Source organism: Polyodon spathula, chromosome 34, assembly GCF_017654505.1.
Source record: "Polyodon spathula isolate WHYD16114869_AA chromosome 34, ASM1765450v1, whole genome shotgun sequence".
Taxonomy (NCBI): Eukaryota; Metazoa; Chordata; class Actinopteri; order Acipenseriformes; family Polyodontidae; genus Polyodon; species Polyodon spathula.
Window position 1 is genome coordinate 393,159 of NC_054567.1, and position 12,500 is coordinate 405,658.

General features: G+C 43.4%; 4 non-coding genes across 4 annotated transcripts; all 4 read left to right on the forward strand.

The window, feature by feature from the left end:
• Positions 1 to 5,496: 5,496 nt before the first annotated feature.
• Positions 5,497 to 5,683, forward strand: LOC121303655. The gene has a single exon (XR_005947836.1). It is a non-coding gene; the product is annotated as a U2 spliceosomal RNA (small nuclear RNA).
• Positions 5,684 to 6,088: 405 nt separating this feature from the next.
• LOC121303661 lies at positions 6,089 to 6,206 on the forward strand. The gene has a single exon (XR_005947839.1). It is a non-coding gene; the product is annotated as a U5 spliceosomal RNA (small nuclear RNA).
• A 1,810-nt stretch (positions 6,207 to 8,016) lies between these two features.
• On the forward strand, positions 8,017 to 8,201 carry LOC121303654. The gene has a single exon (XR_005947835.1). It is a non-coding gene; the product is annotated as a U2 spliceosomal RNA (small nuclear RNA).
• A 456-nt stretch (positions 8,202 to 8,657) lies between these two features.
• Positions 8,658 to 8,775, forward strand: LOC121303660. Its single transcript, XR_005947838.1, has one exon. It is a non-coding gene; the product is annotated as a U5 spliceosomal RNA (small nuclear RNA).
• Positions 8,776 to 12,500: the final 3,725 nt, after the last annotated feature.

Genomic DNA, 12,500 nt, shown 5'->3' on the forward strand with positions numbered 1-12,500 from the left:
CTGGTTAGTTAATTTATTTATTTATTAATTTTTGTTGAATGTCTGCTGCAGTCTGCATAATACCACGTGCGAGTGTAGAGCGAGTCAGCGACAGGACTGCACACAGAGACGCGACGGAAGAGAGCTCCGTTAAACTCAGTGTTAATTTGTTTTAATGGTTTCTATACAACATGCTGCTCAAGAAGACGCTGAAAATGCGTCAGAGGCTTCAGTGAACATGTTTTTTGTTGAAATGGTTATATATTAATTTGCATTACAGTTCCCTCTTTACAAGTATGTCCATTAATGAAATGGTACATTGCATATAAACGGCTGATATAATGCATGCACAAAAAATATTTACTGAATACCCATCTTCATGAATTAATATTGTGTTTATGAACGAACACGTTAATCTGTTAAAATAAAATACCTTTAAACAAAAGTTTACTTTTAAAACTATATTCTTGTGTGCAGTGATAGCTACTGTTATTGGATGCTTTTTTTAATTTGCTGTGTTAATTTAAAAAGTAAATTACTAATGTTATAATGGCTTTATTTAAAAAGTAAGTCTAATGGTTTTATTTCATTTTAAAAGAAAATAAATCTGATAGTTGTATAATGGTTTTATTTCATTTTAAAAGGAAGAGTTTTCTAATGGTTTTATAATAGCATTAAGGCACTCCTGGGTGATGATGGGTTAACACGATGCACCGCGCTTTGAACGCGTTCCGTGTGGTTATATCATATAAACCAGGCCCCTGTGCCTTAATGCTGTTTTACAGTTAAGTCAGAATAATCACTAGCTGTGTTTCCATCAAGAAGACAAGCATATTTTCTAGCAAAATTTCCCACAAACATACAATATATACAAGTCTTACCGTAGAAAAAACAGTTTCCATTAAACTGGATTCTAGCGAACAAACAGTTCTACATAAAACGGTTATCACACAAATTCACCGATCCGAACAAAAGAAAAAAAGGATTGCTGTATTAACATCCATTTTATTTTCTATTCACTCGCTAGACTTGTGTATAAAATCTAGCAGATAACCAACCTCGCTGAGCATTCAGTTTCCATAACATGTAGCTGGACTGAAAGTGGACCAAGAAGGAATATATATTATACGTGTACACATTCAGTAATAAAAGCTTTGTTAAAATAACGTGAAGGTTGCAGTTCAGAATCACAAGTCATGAGATGGGATGTTCACTCAATCTTACCTCGCCTCTATTATACCTGTGCGTCACATCAGTGATGTCACGCATTGATGTTCCCATTGGTGTTTGGGGACCTCTGGGCCCGTGGGTGCTTTTCATTGAATTGTGGAGATGCAAGCCATGTTAAGAGGGAAGATCATATGCAGGGGCTGTGGTAGGCCTGCATCCAATTGAGGATGTCATAAGGGATATGGAGAATACAAACGGAAAACAACAAGAGGAGGGACCGGCAGCCTCCTTAACCGATAGTGAGGTTGTGGCGGCAGCGGAGGAGCTGGCAGGTGTAGATGCTGAAATGGAGGTCACAGCAACTGCAAGAGCTGAGGTAGAGGAAACAACTACCATGAACAAAGGAAAAAATCAGGTTTTAACTGAAAACTTACCTGGGAATGCGGCTGGGTCTTCTGGTGCATCTTGGGGGGAAGAGCTGCGGTCTCAGGCCGGGGAGGGTATTGCAGTTGAAGGAAGTCAGCTTCTGGGCCAGTCTGTCCCTATGGAAGAAGAAAACTGGAGTGTTGCAAAGAGAGCAACAGGCAAAAGAAAGTGTAAGGAGCAATCAGAAGGTGAAAGTAAAATTTTTCTGGTGGACACTGCAAATTCTTATGGAGCACTTGAAGAAGAGGTTTCTAGTGTTGAGCCTTCAGAAGCAGGAAACTCTCCCTTGATACCTGAGTTGACACCATCAGAGGAGGACGATGAGAGTGGCAGTAATAGCAGTGTGGCTTCACAGCCTATCCAGTGTGGCCAGGGGGTGGCAGTGTCAGATGCGGATTCACAGAATTCAGTGGATTTTTTGGAGCAGGATGACATAGCTAAAGTTGTCGTAGTTATGGTGGTGGCAGAGACACCTTAATTCTTCTCGATGAATGTCAAGTTAGTAACTTTAAATGTAAGGGGCTTAAGGGATAGGGAGAAAAGAGCTGCAGTGTTTTTGTCTCTGGCATCATTGCCCTTTGACATTTGTTTTTTGCAAGAGTGTCACCTTCGGGATGAGATGGACTATAAAAAGTTCTCAAAGGACTGGACTGGGGGGGTTTCATTTTGGAGTGTGGGTAATGTACACGCTGATGGATTGGGGGTACTGGTCAAGGGTAGTGAAATTATGATTGAAGATGTGTTAACGATGGTACCAGGGAGATTAATGGTAGTAGACAGTATGATGGGGGGGGCAGAAATATAGGTTTATTAATATCTATGCACCATGCAATCCTACCAAAAGATTACAGTTTTTCAAGGATTTTGTGTTTTTGTTAGATACTAACAAAAAGGTTATATTGGGAGGTGATTTTAATACTTCAATAGATAATATAGGAAGGGGAGCTGAGCTGGATTTTACAGGGAAATATCTGTTAAAAGAAACTCAAAATTATAAATTAAAGGATGCATACAGAGGGTTGTATAAAGATGGAATGGGGTACACATGGAGGAACACTAGGGGGCATCAAAGTAGGTTAGATTATTTTTTTGTTTCACAGGAAATTCAGGTTAAAGAGTGTAAGATATTACCATGTTGGGGGTCTGATCATGATATGATAGTGATGTCAATGGAGGGGGGTGGAGTGAATATTGGGAAGGGGTTTTGGAAATTTAATATTAGTTTATTACAGGATGAGATATTTGTGAATAAGGTGAGAGAATTCTACAAATTATGGCAAGAATTTAAGGGGGGGTTTAGCAGTATTTTAGTATGGTGGGGGAGGCTGAAAGTTAATTTAGCACAATTCTGCAGACGGTACTCCAGAGAGAAAAGCGGTGAGGAGGGTAAATGGGAGGTTACAAAGGTTAATAGGTGAAAGGAATAGGGGGTTACAGGTGGAGGAAGAAATTATAGAGGCAAAGAAGGAAATTAGGGAGTTTTATGTGAGGATAGTCAAAGAATTTGCCGCCTTAGCTAAAGAAGAGAGAGAGAAAGATGAGAAAATAACCAAATATTTTTTTCAGACAATCAAACAAAAACAGCGAAGAGAATGGGTGGAGGGTGTTGTTACTGGTGAAGGGAAGGTAGTGAGTAGGAAGGAGGAAGTTTTTGATTATGTGTGCTGTTTTTACAAGGAGATGTTTGCTGAAAGAGCTGTGGATGAGGAGAAGGGTGAGCTGCTGTTAAGCAAAGTAGGGAGGAGGTTGAGTGAGGAGGATAAGTTTGAATTGGAGGGGGAAATTACAGTGGAAGAAGTAGAGAGAGCCTTATTCTCTATGAAGGGGAATAAGACCCCTGGGGGGATGGACTTCCAAAATAATTTTTTGTTTCAATGTGGGATTTAGTTAAAAGGGATTTGGTGGAGGTCTATAAGGACATTTTTAAGAGAAAAGAGCTCAGTGAGTCAATGAAGTCGGGGATTATTCATTTAATATATAAAAAGGGGGATAAGAGAGACATCAGAAACTGGAGACCAATAACATTATTGTGTGTGGACTACAAAATTTTAAGTAAGGTATTAGTTAACAGATTAAAGGGAGTGATGGGAGTGGTGGTGAGTGAGGACCAAACTTGTGGGGTGCGGGGTAGGACGGGGTCTTATAATTTATCCTTAATAAGAGATTTGATTAGTTGGGCAGAAGATAGGGATTTGGCATTGGGGATTTTAAGTTTAGATCAGGAAAAACCCTTTGATCGTGTGAATCATAATTTTTTGTTTAAAGTATTAAAGAAAATGAATTTTGGGGATAATTTTTTGGCCTGGGTGAAGGTCTTGTACAATAATGTGTTTAGTAAGTTGAAAATTAATGGAACTCTGGGTGCCTTAGTGGAGCAGAAAGGAAGAGTTAGGCAAGGGTGTCCTCTTTCTCCCTTGTTATATGTTATATTCATTGAACCTTTGGCAGAGATGTTAAGGCAGGAGAAGGGGATTGAGGGGGTGCATATCCCTGGGGGGAGTGGAGAGAGGGCAAAAGTGGCTCAGTACGCAGACGAAACCACTGTTTTTTTCACCACAGATCGAGGATTGGACAAAATAGTAGAGGTGTTGGGGTTATATTGTGAAGCGACAGGGTCTGCAATTAATGTCGGGAAATCGGCAATAATGTACTGTGGTGGTTGGAGGAACAGGAAAGACGTAAGGCACGGTTTTTCTATTTGCAATGATGGGCTAAAAATTCTGGGAGTCAAATTTTATAACAGCAATTCAGCTGAAAAGAATTGGGAGGAAAAAATTGAAAGGGTGAAGAAAAAATTAGATTTATGGAGAACTAGAAGGCTTAGTATTACGGGTAAGGGGTTAGTTATTAAGGCTGATGTTTTATCAGGTCTGATTTACTTAGCCTTAATCTTTCCTGTTCCAACTAAGTATAAATTGATATTAACCAGGTTAGTGTTTTCTTTTATTTGGGGAGGCAGGTATGAACCAGTTAAAAGGGAACAAATGTATTTGGAGATTGAAGAGGGGGGAGGGGTATAGTGTTTATTCCTTTGAAATTGGAGATTTTGTTTGTATGTTTTGTAGTTAAAATGCTAAAGGAAAAAGTACACCATAAGGCATATTATTTTATGAAACTGTGGGGGGCTTTTTTAGTTAAATGTTTAGTGTCATGGGATAATGCAGGAACAAAGGCTGAGCAGTTACCATGGCATTATGAAAAGATGGCATTATTTTTAAGAGCACACCCAGAGGTGCTCAAAGATGATTTGGTAGAGGAGCATAAGAAAATGTACAAAGTTTTAAAAGGGAAAATACTATTATCAGGGGTGGTGAAGGTGGGTGATAGGAAAATTAATTGGGGAACAATACAACTAAAAAGTCAGCCTAATGAAATAAAAGATTTGAATTGGTTGGCGGCCTTAGATAGGTTACCTGTAAGGGAGAGACTACATCGAGAAGGTCAGATTCTCAACGGCAGGTGTCCAAGGGGGTGTACGCAGGAGGAGATGGTGTGGCATGCCTTTTGGGGTTGCCATGTGGTTAATGGCTTCTGGGGAGAAATAAAAAAGTTATTAAGGTTAGTTAAAGAAAATCTTGAGTTAAATCCTGAGTTTATATTATGGGGGAAGGGTTGGAAGGGATGGGGAGGGAAGTAGGGGGGGTAATTTGGAGCGTTATTAGTATTGGGAAAGAAATTGTGTGGAGGGATAGAAATGAGCAGTGTAAAAAAAAGAAACAAGGGAAGTCGGTGGCACAGTTGGTTTGGGAAGTGAAATCACGGGTGAGGGTAGAATGTAAGTTGGAAAACAGGAAGATGGGGGAGGAGGCATTTAACCAAGGTTGGGGGAGGTTGGAAAGGGGAATTTGTGTAAATAAAGTAATGTGAATAATTGTGAAAACTGCGATGAAGATACGGTCTTAATTTCTGGGAAAAGTGAGACTAATTTCTGAGCAAAAAAAAGAAAAAAAAAATCTGTTCTTATCAGTTTAATATCTGATACGTCCCCCATAGTGGGACCGTTTATATTAAATGGATTTTTGGAAGCGGGAGATGGAAGCGGGGCTTGCTCCGTCCACTCCACGCATCGACCCGGTATTGCAGTACCTCCGGGAACGGTGCGAGAGAGAGAGCGAGAGCGAGCGCTAAAGGGCGCGCGCCCCTCCCCTCCCTTTTCTTGGGACGTGCTGTTTTCCCGCTCTTTTTCTTCTTCTTTTTTTTTTTTTTTTTATATTTAATATTCAGGCAGGCATAACACACGCAGCAGGCCAGTGTACCCAGAAGGCCTTGTGCTCGCGGGAGGAGGAGAGGAGTGCAGCTGTAAAGCGGATTCGGAGCTGTTGAGTGGGGCAAGCAAGGAGCCCTGGCTTTCAAGGCGGCGGCAGCAGCAGCAGCAAAGCGCCCTTTCGCCGGGGCGGAATGGCAGATGCGTTTTGGGAAGAGTTCCCTGTTTTTGTTTTGCGTGGCCTTGCTGCCGTTTGGCAGAGGGGAGGGCCTTTGGGCCGGCCGGAAGGGCTCGGCTGCCAGCAAAGGCACACTCTGGCTTCTCTACAGCTTGAATAAATCTTTCGCCTTTTATTAAAGATTTCCGTGGAGAGGAGCATTTACGAATTCGATCCAATTTTTGGACAGCCCTTCCCCTCAGGGAGGGGCTCCACCTGGAGTTTAAAAGCAGAATGAGCACAGAAAGGGAGGTCGACCCCGTTGGAGCCCGGCATCTTTCTTTCTTTCTTTCTTTCTTTCTTTCTTTCTTTCCCTCCGCCCGAGAAGCAAGTACCACGGCTGCTCCGGCGGGTGGCCGCGCCCTGGGCGTTTGGCCAAAACCATTGTGGGCATCGCTTCTCAGCCTCTTGGCTCATACCAAGTGAGGGTGTGGCTTGACCGCAACTCATTTGCATGCTCAGGAAAAGAGAAGGCGTTTGGAAAAAAAGCAGTTTTTAGCTGGGAGCAGAGCTATGCAGTACAGCACCAGTAAGAACACGCTACGGTTCCAGGTGAAAAATCCGGAATTACAGAAATTGGGACAAAAGAGATTCGTGGAGGATTATGGGAAAAGAGGACTCTTTGATGTTACTTTGAACAGCGAGGACATCTGCTGGGAGAAAAAAGGACTGTTTGAGGAGAGCCAGGAGGAATTTGCAAGTGAGTTTTACTTTGAACCAATTTTTACATTAGAATGGAAAACTTTTCATGTACGGATGAACAGCCCACAAGTTCTGGAAGAAGAAATAAGGAGTTTTATTGAAAGGTTTTTCACTGTGAAACATGGCCTTGTTAAAGAGATGGACTCTGCTGGAATATGGACTAACTAGAGGAAGTTTTATGGGAGGTTTAATATGGGGAAGAAAAGTGGAACCCATGCAGGACTGAAACCAGTGTTTTATATTGGACCGAATCGAGGCATAGTAAGGTACGTAGGAAAGCCTAATGTGTGCTATAAATGTGCTGCAGCAGACCATTATGCTGCAGACTGTACAGAGACAGTGTGCAGGAACTGTGGTGAGGTTGGGCATGTTAGTCGAGAATGTGGAGAAGGGAAGAAATGTAATCTTTGTGGAGCGGCTGACCATCTGTACAAGGACTTTGGGAAGAGGGAGAAGAGTTATGCTGAAGCGGCAAAGGGCGGAATGGCGGGAAAAACAAGACCGGAGGAGACAAAGGAAAGGGGTGGAGTTTCAGGGGAGGAGGAAGAAAAAAGAGGTGGCTGTAGTTCAAAGAAAGACCAGCAAGACACTCCACTTCTGTTCCGATGGAGGAAGAGGAGGGAGAGGTGCAGAGGAAGAGAAAGGAAAGAGACAGGAATGAGGAGGGGACCAGTGATGGCCAATTGAGAAGTAGGAGTAGAGGAGAGAAAGGTGAAACAGAGAGCCCAAGTTGGGGTGAGAGAATGGAGAAAGAGGAAGAGAAGAAAGATGAAGAGAGTGATACCCGCAAAAAAGAGCAGAAGAAAGAGGAAGATATGGATCTCCGTAAAAAAGAGGAGACTATAATGAGGACTTTGTGTGGCAAAGAGTTCGCCGAGCTTCTGGCGTGGAAGGAGAGGATGAAGAAAGGAAGAATAACAGAGGCGGAGTGGAAGTGTTATGAGGAAGAAAGACGAAAAATTTTGGTGGAGGCAATAAAGAGGGGGGAGAAGTTTAGGAGAAAATAATGTTTTTTAGTTTCTTGTTTTTCTTAGGAGGTGTATTTAGAGTTAGAGAGGTGGAAGGGTTTAATGTAAAAGGTGTATTTAGAATTAGAGATGGGTGGGTGAGTGGGATTGTGTTTAGAGGAGTATTAGTATTTTTTTTGAAAATTTGCATATATTTTGATTGTATGTTTTGGTTTTGTAATGATAATAAGTTTGTGCTTTTGAAATGTACAAATGAATTGTTTTTGTGAAGTATTATTTAGTTTGTGGAATGGATAAGTATTTGTGGTTTACAGTTTGCATTTTTGTTTGTGTTTTTTTGAAAAGATTTAATAAATTTATTAAAATAAAAAAAATAAAAATCTGTTCTTATCAGTTTAATATCTGATACGTCCCCCATAGGGGGACCGTCTATATTAAATGGATTTTTGGAAGCGGGAGATGGAAGCGGGGCTTGCTCCGTCCACTCCACGCATCGACCCGGTATTGCAGTACCTCCGGGAACGGTGCACAGTTCTCAGAAAGGTCAAGAAAGAGAAAGAGAGAGAGAGAGAGAGAGAGAGAGAGAGCGAGCGAGCGCTAAAGGGCGCGCGCCCCTCCCCTCCCTTTTCCTGGGACGTGCTGTTTTCCCGCTCTTTTTGTTCTTTTTTTTTTTTTTTTTTTTTTTTTATATTTAATATTCAGGCAGGCCTAACACACGCAGCAGGCCAGTGTACCCAGAAGGCCTTGCGCTCGCGGGAGGAGGAGAGGAGCGCAGCTGTAAAGCGGATTCGGAGCTGTTGAGTGGGGCAAGCAAGGAGCCCTGGCTTTCAAGGCGGCGGCAGCAGCAGCAGCAAAGCGCCCTTTCGCCGGGGCGGAACGGCAGATGCGTTTTGGGAAGAGTTCCCTGTTTTTGTTTTGCGTGGCCTTGCTGCCGCTTGGCAGAGGGGAGGGCCTTTGGGCCGGCCGGAAGGGCTCGGCCGCCAGCAAAGGCACACTCTGGCTTCTCTACAGCTTGAATAAATCTTTCGCCTTTTATTAAAGATTTCCGTGGAGAGGAGCATTTACGAGTTCGATCCAATTTTTGGACAGCCCTTCCCCTCAGGGAGGGGCTCCACCTGGAGTTTAAAAGCAGAACGAGCACAGAAAGGGCGGTCGCCCCCGTTGGAGCCCGGCACCTTTCTTTCTTTCTTTCTTTCTTTCTTTCTTTCTTTCTTTCTTTCTTTCCCGGCACCCGAGAAGCAAGTACCACGGCTGCTCCGGCGGGCGGCCGCGCCCGGGGCATTTGGCCAAAACTGTTGTGGGCATCGCTTCTCGGCCTCTTGGCTCAGAGCAAGTGGGTGGCATGACCGCAGTTTGCTCTATCTGAGAGAAAAAGAAGGTGATACGACGATGGCGTCTAAATCTTCATTCAAGTCAGCACCCAGGGCTGGACTACGGAATACCGTCCGTTTCAGATGGAAAGAAGAGAACAAGGAGGATTTCCTGGATCGAGATCAGTTCGTGGAGAAGGTGTTGCTGGAGCAACTGCGCTTTGTACCTGCTCAGATCTACTGCCTACAGGTGAATAACAGCCAAAAATTTTTGGACTTAACTTTTGAAACTGGTTTTATTTACGAAACCTTTCTAAAGACTTTTGAAGAGAAAGCAACAGAAAAGCCTTTGTCTTTTTATAGTATGGAGCCACTTTGGCACAAAGCCCACAGGGTAATAACAGTCCACATGTTTAACCCATATATCAGTGACTTTGATATTGAACTGTTCTTGTCTCGGTACTGCAAAACTGTTTCCGGGGGATTACCAGTCAGAGACAAGCATGGCATATGGACAGGCAAAAGACAGTTCCGGGTAACTCTAAAGCCTGATAAGAGCAGCTCTGATGGGTTTAAGCACCCGCCGGCCAACTTTACAATCGGGCCAAACAGGGGCTACCTGTTTTACAGCGGACAGCCCCAGTACTGCAGGAAATGTGGGATTTTTGGGCACCTGGCTGCCACTTGCAAGAACATGGTCTGTCGCAACTGCCAAGGCACAGATCATGAGACCAAGGACAGTGACAAAATAAAAAAATGCAGCATCTGTAACTCCGAGGAGCACCTGTTCAAACAGTGCCCAAAGAGGAGTACAACATATGCAGATGCAGTCCGAAGAGAGGAGCTGGTGGAAGAAGAATCAGCAGATGCAGGGGAGACTGTCCCAGAAACTCCACAGGAAATGGAGGAGGAGAAGGAGGAAGAGGAGGAGGTTGCAGACGGACCCAGTCGGAGGGTGCTGGCTTCCTCCCGTGACTACAGCGAATCGTTTCCTGGGAACCAGCAGCACTGGAGCGAGATGAAGAGAGGTAGGGAGAAACGGAAAAGCATTGACGAACCATCAAAGAGTCAATCAGAGGCTGTCACTAAACGGAAGATAGAGGGGATCCCATTTTCCATTAATCCCTATGATGCTTTGCTGGTAGAAGAGGAGGGGGAAGCTTTAGAAGAACTGTCAGAGGAGGGTGCTGTTAGAGACTGGAGTGAAAGCAGCACAGGCAGTGCTGAACTCGGAGCTACTTTAGAAGAAATCAAAGAGCAAGTTCTGGCTCTTGGTAATCACTATATTAGGCAAATGCTACCCAGCCAGGAGAAGGAAGGTCCTCCTGAAGGTGGGCCAGGACATATGCCTGCTTTAGAAGAAAAAAAAGGGACTTGAGTTTTGTTTGTTTTTCTTTCTTTTTTTCTTTTAGCTTATATAAATGTCTTCCTTGAATCTAATGTCTATAAATTTCAGGGGGTTGAGAGACAAAGTGAAGAGGACAGCTGTGTTTACCTCTTTACGATTATATGATTTTTCGGTTTGTTTTTTTCAAGAGGTACACCTTAAAGATGAGAAGTATGTAGAGGCCTTCAGTACAGAATGGGGGGCTGGTGAGTCCCGTTGGAGTGTGGGGGGGGGGGGGGGGGGGGTTCATTCTTCAGGAGTGGGGATTATTTTTAAGGGTCAAAATGTGGGAATTGTACACATTGTTTCACCTGTACCGGGGAGGGTCTTAATGGTGGATGCTGATTGTGGGGGGACACAGTTTAGATTTATTAATATATATGCAAACCCTCTTATGTCTGCAAGGGCAGATCTGTTTGCTGAGTTAGGGGATTTGTTGGTCACTAATAGAGTGGTGGTGATGGGAGGGGACTTTAATATTAATTTGGACGTAGCTCAAGATGCAGATTTTAGTTTTAAATATCTGAAATCCCTGTTAACAAATTTTGAGTTAGTTGATGCCTTTGCAAAATTAAAAATGAAGGGGGACACTTGGAGGAATTCCAGAGGGTCTAGTAGCAGGCTAGATTATTTTTTTGTTAGCAAAAATTTTCAGTTGCATCTGGGTCTGTTCTCCTTATGTGGTTTTCAGATCATGACCTAATATCACTCAAAGTATTAGTTAAAGCTCCCTTGTTTGGCAAAGGTTATTGGAAATTTAACAACAAAGTACTTGAGGAGAGAGAGTTCTGTGAGTCTTTTTTAGAGCACTATCAGTTTTGGGTGGGGTTGAAGCCATATTTCAGTTCAGTGGTAGAGTGGTGGGAGGAGGTGAAAAGGAGGGTGAAAGTAATGTCACAAGAGTATGGTAAAGCTAAGGCTAAAAGGGAAAGGAAGGAGATTTTCAGATTACAGTGGATTTTGGAAGGATTATACATTCTAGGTAATAGGGGACACACAGTTAATTGGAAGTATTTTGCAGAGGTGAAACAGCAGTTGAAGGATATTTTTACTTTAAAAGCCACACAGTTTTTGTTCCGGAGGCAAGGAGAAGTGGTCTTTAACACTGAAGCTGCACTCATTCTTTCTTTAGGCAAATCAGAGGCAGACAGAGTAGGCAGGTAATCACTAGCCTGAGGGACAAGCAAAACAGGGAAGTATTGGACCCTGCGGAGGTACTGGAATGTGCTAGCTCCTTTTATGAAGATCTGTTTTCGGTGCGAGATGTGAGCGAGGGGGAGGGGAGCCACTTCCTTGCTCAGGTGTTGTCCCGAGTACCAGAAGAAGTAGTAGAGGACTTGGAAAAGCCAATACTGTTAGAGGAGCTGACAGCAGCCTTGAAAGGGATGAAAAGCAGAAAGGTACCAGGATCTGATGTGCTTGGGAAAGAATTCTATTTGGCATTTTGGAATGTGTTGGGAAAGGATGTTTTGGTGGTAGTTCAGGCTATCTTTAAACAAGGTGAACTAGGGAGATCAATGAAGGAGGGCATTGTCACTCTTTTTTTAAGAAAGGAGAGAAGTCTGATCTGCAGAACTGGAGGCCTATTACCTTATTAAATGCCGATTATAAATTAACAGCAAAGGTCCTTACAGGCAGGCTTGGGAGCGATGCCCCATATTGTGCACACAGACCAGACTTGTGGAGTCCCAGGCAGGTCTGCCCAGTGGAACCTGCAGCTGATTCGTGACGTGATTGGCTGGGCGGAGGACAGGAGGATACCACTGATGCTTGTTAGTTTAGATCAGCAAAAGGCTTTTGACTGGGTACATCATGGGTTTTTGTTCAAGGTTTTGCAAAATTTCGGGTTTGGTGAGCAATTTTTGAGGTGGTTGGACATTATGTATAATGGGGTTTTCAGTAGTCTCAGAGTGAATGGGAATTTGGGGAGAGCAGTCCGACAGGTATCGGGAGTAAGGCAGGGTTGTCCGCTCTCTCCTCTCTATGTCTTGTTTGTGGAGCCCTTTGCAGCGGCTCTACGGGGGGACGGGTGGTAATCCCAGGTAGTAAGGGAGAGGTATTGAAAATCTCACAGTACGCTGATGATTCCACGTTATTTTTGGACTCAGATTTCAGTTTAAAAAACTCTTTAGCGTTC